This window comes from Varanus komodoensis, unplaced genomic scaffold, assembly GCF_004798865.1.
Source record: "Varanus komodoensis strain SLA01 unplaced genomic scaffold, ASM479886v1 scaffold31, whole genome shotgun sequence".
Lineage (NCBI taxonomy): Eukaryota > Metazoa > Chordata > Lepidosauria > Squamata > Varanidae > Varanus > Varanus komodoensis.
The window spans coordinates 12321511-12333854 of record NW_025335780.1 but is presented as its reverse complement, the minus strand read 5'-3'; positions in this window follow the sequence as shown (position 1 = coordinate 12333854).

The window sequence follows — 12344 nt, the reverse complement described above, 5'->3', positions numbered from 1 at the left end:
AGACTGTGTGGAGTGCCTGCAGATGCACATATTATACTGGTGTTGAGGCAGCTGCATAGGCTTCCCATTAACTATTAGGGCAAGAGCAAGATGTTACTGTTGGCATTCAAAGCTGAAAGGTTTGGGACCAGGTTACTGGCAGACTACATTCCCAATATAGCCCAGTATGAACCATTAAGACCATTGATAGAGGTTTTGCTGCTTGTGCCAGGACCAACAGACTGCCATCTTGCAATGAACAGGAAGTGGTCCTTCTCCTTGATGGGGTTGAATTGATGCAATCTTTCCCCTCCTCCACAATAGCCAGTGGGTTCCAGGTCTAACATGTGTTATACACTAGATAAAAACCCATTTCTTCACAAGGCCTTCTCTGAGTGTACACCCTGCCCTTATCTGTTTGTGATTATGAGCTGTATTTTATAATCACAAAATCACTCAATTGATTTTAGTTATTTTATTCATGTTTTATATGTTTTAGTCATTGTATATTTTAATTAACTTTTATTGGTTTTTTATTTTTCCATTTTTATAAAGTACAGGGATATATATTTTAAATATGGACAGTGAGATCTATTTCTCTTTTAAATAAAGGTACACTACAGGTTTCTTGTTAATAGCAGAGAGCTAACCAGAACACCTCTGCATAGATGCAGTTAGTTCATTTCAGACTTTGGACTAAAGATGTATCAAAAAACTGTATGTGTGCTTTTATGGATTTTGTCCATTGGTCCCCCTTTGTTACTGAGGGTTCAACTGCTTTCCTAGCAAATAGGAAAAAGGAACACACACTTACTTTAATGAAGTGTACAGTATTGCACTGCATGAGAATCCACTGCACGTTGATAACTAAACTTTTACAGATGCTACATTGGGTGACTAAAACGCAACAATGTATATGACTCAGTCCAGCATACCCTTATATCAGTACTGCTGTCAGTGCTGCTGTTGTTCCTGTTCTTGTAAAGTGCCTATATTAATAATCCACAGTACATGAAACCAAATGAGAGAGACAGAAAGTAGGCCCTGCTTTCACATGTGGTAGCTAATACAACAGAGAAAGGAATGGAACTAGAAGGCTTTCATTTGTATTGATGGAGCAGAAAGGATGCAGCCACCAGGGGTTCCTAAAGGTAGAAAGCAGCAGCTGGAGAGGGAATAGTAAGTTAAAAAAAGATGGGGATATCTAGAGTTTGAGAGTGTGTTGATGACATGGATTTCTATTTCTTTTTTTCATCGTCATCAAGTGAAGCTGCTGCTATACAAAACCAGTGCATGCCTGCAACAAGGGACACAACGAGGCTAATAAAGCAGAATGCAATCTATACAAGTCTGAGCATGTGTTAGAGGGTGGTTGTCCGGACAGGCTGGTGGAAGTTCAACTTGTTGTGGATGGGGTTGCACTCGCCTGAAGAAGCAGGTGTGTAGCTTTGGCTCTTTCTTTGCCACTCGAGGCTTGGGTGGCCGAATGGCACAGAATGCATTCTACCAACTTTGGCTAGTGGCCCAGCTAAGTCCGTTTCTGGGCAAGGATGGCCTGGTTTCAGTAGTCCATGGTCAAGTAACTTCTAAGTGAGGCCATCTCAATGTACCTTACGCATGGCTGCCTTTAAAGGCTGATCAGAAGCTGCAGCTTGTGCAAAATACAGAGGCCAAGGTCATAACCGGAATCAGGAGGTCCAAGCATATAATACTGGCCCACTTGTGTTGCCTACCTTAAGCTTCCAAGCCCAATCTGAGTTGCTGCTTTTAATCTATAAAGCCTCACATTATTTGGGACTGAGATACCTGAAGGAATGCCTTTCCAAGCCTCAGTCAACCCTGTTGCTACAATCTGCATCTCAGGCCTTCTTCTCACTGCCGCCACCTGCAAAAAAGACAACAAGGAGGAATGCCTTGTTAGTGATGAACTGTGTCAGGAAATCTCAGAACCAGGAAAATGTATGTTCAGATTCACACAGACGATGCTACATTCAGTTTCAGCAGTGTATTGCCGGAAAACCCCAGTACCCCTCTCTGATAGACAAAAAACAACAGTGCTGCCAGGTAGCCAGTATACTGAACTGCTTACAAACTTCCAGAACATAGACAGAGGGTTTTTTTTTAAATAACTTGTGGGTCATGTACACAGATTCAAGTCAGTGATGAGATCCTGAATGGGTGAGAAGACAAGGACAATGGGGAATAATGCAGAAACATTGCAAAATCATTATAGGCATCAGGAAAAGCATCATGACCCATGAAGGCTTGAATAACAGATAACAAATAAAACAATCAGGAGCTACAGAAATCTAGCAGATTTAAAATATTGTGGTTTTAGCAACCAGAGATACAAAATTCCTTAAGAGAAAGCATGAGCTGGTTAAGTATTTTTACACTGCAGTGAAAGAGAGGCTTTCAATATTGTTTCAATGCTGTCTTGGCTAGAAGCTTGCCTTATCTGAAAGTGGGTGGATCATTAGCATAGCTTGGGGCTATTTTTCCTTCCCACCCTCCTCCCAGAGAAGGAACTGGGAAGGAAAAAACCTGCAGATAGGGAGGGTAAATAAGGGGTCTGTTGCCAGATTTTGTGTTAAAGAACACACAAAACAAACACATAAACAAACAAACCCTGGGGCTTGGTGGAAGAGGCAAATAGGTAACTTTTAATGACAACTTCTAAACTAAAAGTAGGAGAAGAAGAATTCCTTGGAGCAAAAAATACTGAGAAAGACAACACAATCCTGATTTTAAATTGCTTGTGTGTGTGTGCACGCACGTGTGTGCATGCGCACATGCACGCACACACATGCATGCATGACTCTGGTTAATTGAAGAATGCTGTTGACTTAAGTTTGTTATATACATCCAGACTTTCACACCAGATTGGTAAAAGTGTTTTTCGTAATGATACCAGCTGCCTTTTAATAGTTTCTTTTCTGCTATAAAAGACACCTATCACTCATAACATTGCTAACAATAATAATAATAAAAAAGATTTAAGGGCAATTTTACATTCTCATTACTGCCATATCTTCATACTTTCCCCTCCCCATCTTTTCCTTTTCTTTATTATTTTATTCATGTCAGATTTGAATAAGTGGGACTATGTGATGATCCACATCTGGTGAAGCAGCGAAATATCAAGGTGCTCCCAAATTGTCATTGTTAGTTGGGACCATTCTTAAGTTTCATTTTCTAGCTTGCATAAAATGTACTTGATATCTTCCTGCACTAAATAGATTGCAGAAGTAGGGAAAAGACAAGGAATTCAGATAGCCTAATTAGCTCTTATTTGGACAGACTGTTTTAAATCTCTGTGTTTTAGGGTGCAGAATACCTCAGGCTATCTGCCGAACATACTGATGAATTGACAACTAAAAGTGTGTGCTTTTGTGCATATTCTCAGTAGGTGTAGTAAGAAATAATGATCACACTCTAGTAGTCAAATGTAGTTAAGCCCAGTAGACTTAAGTACTCCTTCCTGTGGGCCAGTTGCTACACTACAGAAGCATTATGGATATTTCTGATCAGTGGCTCTAATTCTAACCTATCTTGGTTAGAAATGACAAAAAAACATTTGAGGAAGACACCTGTGTGCCTCATCTGTTGCTGGTATGTCCTGCCAAAAGGAGTGCTCTAGTTAGGGAACAAAACCACGATATCAACCTTTTTAGTGTTGATGTCCACTATTTTGCTTGTGCATCAATCCTAGAACGTGAGAACCATGCTTACATTTTGATTAAACGCTACAGAATATCAACACTACTGTTCATGTATGTATAACAGAGCACCTGACCCTTGTCTGCCTCTCCTTGCTTATATGAAAACCACTGGGAAAAACTATGTCTTCATTTCACAAATATTAGTCATATTATTAACCCATTCAAGGCTGTGAATAGTGATGCATGTGAGTAGTATGGTGGATCCAGTAACAAAGCACTTGTAAGGACATCCAGTCAGAGAAGAATGTGCCGTAATGCATGAGGCAACGACTTGGAAATGTGCACACTGAAATGCACTTTGGTGAGGCATGTTGGCAAAATTTTGAAGATTCTCTGAAATCTTGTAATATTGGAGAACTTTCATCTGAATTTATAACATGGAACTGGCAAGCAAATTACAAATTAAAATGAAGTTAGTTCACCTCACCACTTGCATTAACTTAAAATATGTTATTGTCTTTTTCATTAATTACTTGATCATACTGGATGGATTCCTAATAATCACTATTCCTGCAGTTGACACATGAACACTATGAGAAAGTTTTAGCCTTTTGGTGTGCAAGGGTGACTATTGCTATTGTGCATGATGATGAAAAGTTACACCTTCAAAGTGAAGAATCATTACCTCTATTGCCTCTATTGACTACTCATGATAGCTTGTACAGTTGCCTGCTTTCAGTTTATTTCAGTAGGTGAAGTCTTGACCAGCTGTGACCCCAAGAGAGCATCCAGGATGGCCTTCCTTGTCTTCTGAAGAACAGTCCATGGGTCAGCTTCAGTGCAATGGAAAGGAACAATTAAACTCTCATCAGCTCCCACTTACTGATTGACCTGCATGAAAGCTGATGCAGGATTACTTAGCATGCTGTTTCTCACAAGCCTGGAATGCACCTTGTGAGTTACCCTCATGTCTGCACACAGATGTGGAACAGGAACATGGCTAGCACACACAGAGATGCATAACCTGCTACAAAATACAGATTTGATGAAGAACTGTCCTTTTATGTGATTATTACTCATTTACTGAAGACAAGCGCATGTTTATAAAAGAGCATAAGCCTCAGCAATTAGAGCCATTGTCTTCAATTAGCCCACCTTATTATCTCAGAATAGCGGCTGGATATTAAAGTCATAAGCATCATTATTCCCATAAAATTATGCAAATAAAGTGAAATTGGCATGATTTTCCTCATTATGTCTAATTTATTTTACAATATTTGAAATGTTGTGCATTGTTATTTTTTCATCTCTGCTATTCTTGAGGTAAGACAAGGAGCTAAAGAAGGCATCACATATGTTTTCCCAAGCCCAGGAAAACTTCTCTGGCTCCTGAGATTTCATCACCTGCTGTCCAAACTTTTCACTCAATGTTTCACAGTCAGAAATGCTACACACTTTTCCTATTTAAAATCCTTACTAAGCTCAGTTCTGTAATCCAACACTGTGGACTACAGAACTGGGTCCACCTATGTCCCATCCATATCATTTCACATGTGCTCATTCTTACTGTTCCTGTGAGTGTACCTCTCTGTGATTGCAAGGGAAACAAATACAAGTGAAAATTTGCACATTAAATGTGTTTCTCACAAAATATGCATTTTGTACACACTTATCCTAACATACAGATTGAGGATGATTTTATTATAACACATATTCTATTTGCAGTCTGACAGTTTAAAAGTAATTTTATTTGACACAGACAAACAAAAACTTTACAAAATGTTTAATTCTAGTTGTTGACTGAGGGTTCCTGCCCCAAAAGGCAACCAGGAAATATTTTATATAAATCAATAAAATAGTACTCATTTTGATGTCTTTGATTGCCCCTTTTCCAAACTGCAGCTAATAATTTGGAAAATTCTTACCAAAGGCAGTATCACCACAATTGGGCAGTGGGAGATGGTTCTATTCTGTGGCAAGTTTCACCTTCAGCATTGGTTGAAGTGAGCTACCTGTTTTCGGCTTAACATGCAAAGAGTTCACATCCCCATTCCAGTGAAAATGCAATTCTAGGACTTAACTTCAGCGCGCTGTGCCTGACTGCTATTGGGCCCCAAGGCAGTGGTGTAGCTGGACCGAGCCATGACACAGGGCACCATAATGGATGCACAGTGCCCTGAACAGCTGCAGTTTGGCAGCATTTTAGAGCCTGAAAACCCCGTGTTTATATGTGAATCTTAGTATGTGGTCTCTTTGATGGAATGTGCTGCAGTTGAAGCAAAACTGACAGGCAGACTTAGAAAGCTAGAGGCTGTTCTTTGTCTGTCTTCAAGTTTCCCCTGCTGAACTTATTCACACCTGGAATCTTGAAATCAATACCCATTCCTCTTTCTCCTGTATACTTGATCCTCACTTAATCTGACTCGTGCACTCATCTCACCACAACTCTTAATTCTTACTTTGAACTTAGTAACCCTTGTTGTAAGCATGACCAATAAGCTTCTGGTTCTAATAACTTTTCACTCTTTACCTTAATAGCTCCCCTCACGTTTCATTAACCTGGAGCTTCTCAGCTGTAATTCATCATGACCATGTATCAGAAGATGGTTTGTTATCACTAATCCCAATGGTGCCCTTTCCCATGGTTAACTACAGTCTTGTTTTCTGCCACTGTCTGAGCAGTTGCAACTGACAGTGAAGAGCCTGGCCATGACAGGCTGGCCAGGAAAGCAGCCTCCTTCTTCTGCACTTTTTTGGGGGCTACAGCTGACACAGAAGAAGCTTGCTGGTTGTGCAACTGGGTCTGCAAGCATTCACGGGCTTCCTCTCGGCTTGGGCCAAGCACAAGAGGAAGCCCATTAATGCTTGGAGGGACAGATTCCAACTAGGTTTGCCCCAAGACTGTACCACTCTAGTTCTCTATAAATTTTATATATAGTTGATCAAGTGTGTGTGTGTGCATGCAATGACTAAAATTGACTAAATCTACCCATATTTTCTGAAGAATAAACAAATGCTGTCAAAATCCTTTAAAAGGGGGGAGGTTTTATGACAGATGTGGCCATACTTGAACCATAACCTTAGCAATAGAATATTCTCCTGCCGAGCACTTTTCACCTGTCATTTTCAAAGGTATTCTAATTAAATAATTGATGGTTTTCAACAAGGACACTGCCCCCTGGATTGGGTATATTTGCTTAAATAAATGGCTTTTTATTGATTAAACTGGAATGCTATAGCTTCTTACTCAATACTGAACTCAAAGCTGAACTTAATATTACTCAGCAGTAATATGATAGCTATGTATAGGATTTTGCTGTAATGTGACCAATTGATCGAGTAACATCTGCAGCTCTACATTTTAGAGAATATACAGTATTGCTGAGATATTGCCTTGTGCGGCAGAATCAGGAAGGAAACGAATTGGCAGAGGTCATGACGGGGAGGCTTCTGAAGTAATGGTTTCCATAAGTATTGATACCTTGCTTTCAGTTCATTAACTCATTTGATAGAACTACTGTAATTCATGAAATGTCTCAGTCTCTTTGTAAAAAACAAGGAAGAATGCTGTCAGTAATCTGTCTGGCTTTAAATCTGCACTCTGAAGTACTAGCCATGCAAAATACGTTTAATGCTAGTTTAAAGTTTATACCTGAAAAATCCCTCTGGCTCAATTACAGTTACTAAAGATGGCTCAGCCTCTCCAGGCATCTCTATCCACCCCCTGTCAGTGGAAGTCAGCATCCAACAGACACTTCCCACCTTTCCACTAATACGGCAGGTGATGGAACACTATTACTTCCCTTGAGAGGTTTTTTCACAACTTAATAAATCTTGCCCGCTTTCCTCATATTTTCCTTTGCCTTTAAATTCTAGGAGCACAGTCTGGAAAGGATAATAAAAAAGAGTATTTCCCCTCCCCGATTCAAACAAAGGTAGGGTGGAAAAATATTGGAACCACAAACTATAGCTACGAGGCAAAACCTTGTTCAGGAAGAAGACAAATTAGGGTGAAAACCATCATCACCACTGAAGCAAATACTAGCTGGATTTATAAAAGTTTCCTTAAATCCTAAGGGCAGTTGTACTTCCCAGTGGAATGTAAGTATGTGGAGTACTTTAGTTTGTTCCTTCTGTGTTATTTTTTTATTATATTGTGCTTTGGTTTACCCTTAAAAACTGCTACAAACTCAATATTTTTAATTAGAGCCTTCGTTGTACAATTTTACCTGCTCCATATTTCATTGTCTTTGTTCCAGTGGAGGGGAGGGCCTGGAAAGTGATGGGAACACACCGGCCGCACGTCCAGAACTGAGTCACTTCAGGGGCTCAGAGGGCAGACTGTAAATTCTTCAAACCCCTCTATCAGGACAGGTCTGCTCTAACGTGGAATTTTGGTTGCAGCAGCAATGCAATTGGTCTGTGCCTTATTTGGAAGCCAGATCTGGCCTGCTTCCACTGGAACTGCAGTGTCTTTGCTGCAGCCACAACAGCATGTGTGTGTTTGTGGTTTTGTGGGGGGGGGGGGGTTCTATTCAGGAGCATGAGAAGGCCTCCCTGGCATAGGATTTTTGAGTTCCACTAAAAGCAACTTATCAGCAATCTGTTTTATGTTTTTACCAATGATAGAGTGGGGAGAGGGAATGTTGATTTTGTTTCTTTTGCCTCAGGCAGCTACATGTCTTGGATCTTCTCTATTTTCATTGTATACTTGTGGGAAGAAAAGAATGTTGTCTGACACTCATAAAAAAGAAGAATGAACTTGCCACTTTCTTTTTCATCCATAATAAATCATGCAAAGAGTACAGAATGCAAGGATCAGGCATGGTCATAGAGGCAAACTATTTCAGCTGGCAATGCTTTTCTTCTGATTATCTCTAGGATTGTATTTCAATCAATTAAGCAAACTGTTGCATGCTTAACAGGTCATTGGAGACTACAATAAAAGTAGCATGTCTTTGAAGCAGCAATGTTGGCCAAACTCCATTTTAGTTAGCTCATCAGGCACTAGGTTGGGAAGGGCTGCTGTAACTCTTCAGTTACCAAAGGAAAGGGAAAGTGTTTGCAATGCCAAATAATTTTACTTTAACCCTTTATTTACTCACTTCCAAAGGAATCCCCCAAGCTCAAAAGTTTGACTCTAAAGCCACAGACTCAAAAACATTTGAAACCAAAGCTACAGAGGTTCGTGCAATGTATCTTTCTCATTCATGTGGTTTCGGCTTTGAGTGCTTCAGTGCTAAGCGGCAATAAGAAGGGCTATTGGATGAATGGCAGGGGGTGATATTCATATGTGTTAAATGGTTGGCTGAACTTGAACTTGTGCTTTTAACTCTTGGTCATGAATAAGCCATGGCCCTGTGGGGTAGCAGCAACTGTCTCTGCACCTGGCTCCAATTTTATTCATTTATTTTATTCATTTATTGCATTTCTATACAACCCCATAGCCCACAAGCTCTCTGGACAGTTTACAAATATCAAAAAATCATAAATATTCTTAAATACAATATGCTCATAAAATGCAATCAAAATGAAAACAGTATCACTAGTTATTCTACTATTCATTGGAAGCACGCCACATTCCCTAGATGTAATTTGGTGATATGGATTTGAAGGGGGGAAATGAAGGTATTTTGAAATCTCATAAAATCAGAGAAACTTTATTAGGTTTATAGTGCTGGGTTCCTGACTTGCAGATGCATTTGCAAATTATTATGGGACCAGTCAGGGTTTAGAATGCAGTTGTAAGCAAGAAGTGTGGCTGAAGATTAGTTATTCAGATCTATGTGCTAACACAGACCTCCAACCAACCATGAAGATACAATTTTGGGATGTATGGTAGATACACAGAAAGGCAATTTCTGATTAAAGATATTAATATTTTCTTTTCATCTGTTCTTAATTAATCTTTCTTTGAATTAAGTTACATGTATTAAATAGAGGGAAACAAAAAAGAACATCAAACAGAATGCAAAGACAGTAAATTATTCTATAACTCTAAATTCAACATGGAGAATAGATTTGTGAAAGCACAGATGTGTTACTGATGCTGAATTCTTAGAATTATACAGTTCAATTATTTATATTCTCATTATTTAAATACTGAGAAGCATTTAAATTCCAAGTTAACCATACTGTCTCTTGGATACACTGGAAAAAATGACCATCTCACTTCGAATTAATGCAAAGATCCTGAACAAAGTTGGCAGGGCATGTCAGCAGCTGCTGCTAGTTTGCATACCATGCACTCAAAAGGCTCCCCTGCAGCATTAGCACCCCAATCACCAGAGAGAGCGCCAAATATGCACATGTGTGATCCCATTTCTGGCCCATGATTCTAATGAATTCCCTGGATTATTTTGAGCCCAATGTATTGAAATCCACTGCCCACGTATTTACATGCCCTCTCTGGACTGCAGAGTTTTGTATCTGAATGTGGCTGAATGGACGTTTTTTAAAAGTGGTTAAAATATACGATACATATATTCCACAGCTCTATGTGGTATTTGTTTTGAATCCCAGTGTGTCTTTTTCATTGTCCTTGTGACATCTGAACGTTTTCATTATCCAGGTTATATTGTTAAATCACTTCCAGATCAAAGCAAAGCAAAGCAAAGCAAAGCAAAGCAAAGCAAAGCAAAGCAAAGCAAGAACTGTTCTTGGCAACTGAATCTTGGGCAGTTCTTCCAGAGAGCAAGCAACTCCCTGTATAAGTGCAAGAATTGGCAATGCAGTTAATTCCTTGCCACAAGACAGATGGCGACCAGCAGGATCAGCACCTGGTAGGTTCATTAAGCATTCACCAACATATGGGGAAGGGATAGCTCGGCCACCATCAAAAATCTTCTGTCTTCACAGACACTTTAATCAGACAGAGCAGGAGAAAAAGCAGCAGCATTTTCCCCATAGGAAGGACAAGCTCAAATGCCTTGATCTCATGCTCAAAGAAAATGGTGAATACAAATGCTCTCCTTTTGCAAGGCTGGAGTTGCGGGTACTTTTCGGCACCAGTAGGTCTCATGCTTCATCTGCTCTGCAGCTGTCACACTGTGTAGAACCTGGGGCCATGTCTAAGCAGTGATGGACATCCGTTGGCACAGCGTGTTGCTCTATCAAGTTCCTTAGCCGCTTTTTCTGGGAAAGGCTTCTATAGTCAGAAAAATGCTAGCGGAAGCCTGGGACCTGCCATGTCACAACATAAGATCTGTGCCGGATTAGACCAGAGGTCTACCTAGTCCTCAATTCAGTTTCAACTCTATTTCCAGCAAATGTTTATAGGCAGGACTTTTTTTTGTCATCGAACGCACCGGAACGGTGTTCCGGCACCATTTTTTCCAATGGATTTTACGGAAGTGATTTTGAGTCGCCCGTCGGGCTAGCAGATCAGCAGCAAACATCATTAGCATAGTGCCTGCGGGCTGCTTTTGTGTCCCTGCTGATAGTGAGTGCTTACTGGCGACCATTATGTTTATGTATGTGTAGAGTGACTGGCTTTACACTAAAAAACTTTTTTAGTGTAAAAGTGTGACCCCAAGATGTGAGTTCCGGCACCTTTTTATTTTTACAAAAAAAGTACTGTTGATATGTATGGGACCAGGTAATACATAACATAAATGGCATATGGCACCAGATAATACATAGTGATGACATACAGCCTCCTTGTAAAGCCATCCGAGTTGGAGAGCAAAGCTACAATTCGTGGCAGAAGATTCCTAACTGCACACTGTGCAAAGAAGTTGCTCCAAGACCTTTCTGATTAAACATGGATAATTTCTTAAATAAGTTCCAGACTTCTGTGTGGGCAATTTGCTGCATCTTTCAAAGTAGTTTACTTTCAGACAATGTCATTTTCCACATATGTACAACTACTAGCCTGTTCTACCCTGCTGCTAAATTAATCTGCATTTTTAAAACTTAGACATTCACAATTTATAAGTATTACAATATATATATTTATATTTTCAAATGAATTTTATTTCAAAATTCGAATCCCTAGATATATTTCCTCAGATAGAACTGAATGCAAAACACCTCTCAAGATTCTACTCTATTTGTGGCCATGGCAGTTAGGGGAACATTTGACCCAATTTGCCCAATGGAAAAAGAGTTATCCATCTGATTGTTGAATATGAGTTCACCACGCATGGAAGCAAGGATCTGGAAGGGGTGGGCAGAGGTCTGGTGAGGCCTATTTCAGCTGGTCGGTGCCAGGGCCACCATCTTCAGGCCTGTCTAGCCAGCTGACACACGCCACTCCACTGTGGACTCCAAGGCCCCCAGAACTCCCTGTGGACTTCAAGGCCTCCAGCCACCGAGGGACACAACACCACACTCTCATGGCTCTGTCCAGCTCGGTTGGTGGCCTGAGCGAATTTTTCTTTTTCTTTTTTTTCCTACAGAGGGATCATGCAAGGAATTAATTCATGATATGTTGGATTTTGGAATGTAGTAGATGGATTGTATAGGTTACATTGGAGAAGGTTGCATGAATGAGCTGCATGACTGAGTTTTCGTGTAATGGTTAGTTAAGTAAATGGTTGGTTGGTAAGTTGGAATATGTTAAGATACAGTTAATTGACGCTGGTTATGGATATAGATTGGCAAATTAGTTTGAAGGCTGAGTGATTGGTGAGTTGGTTAAATGTTTGTTTGTGACTGACAGCATTTCCCTTTAACAATAGATTTTGTGATAAGTCTTGCTGG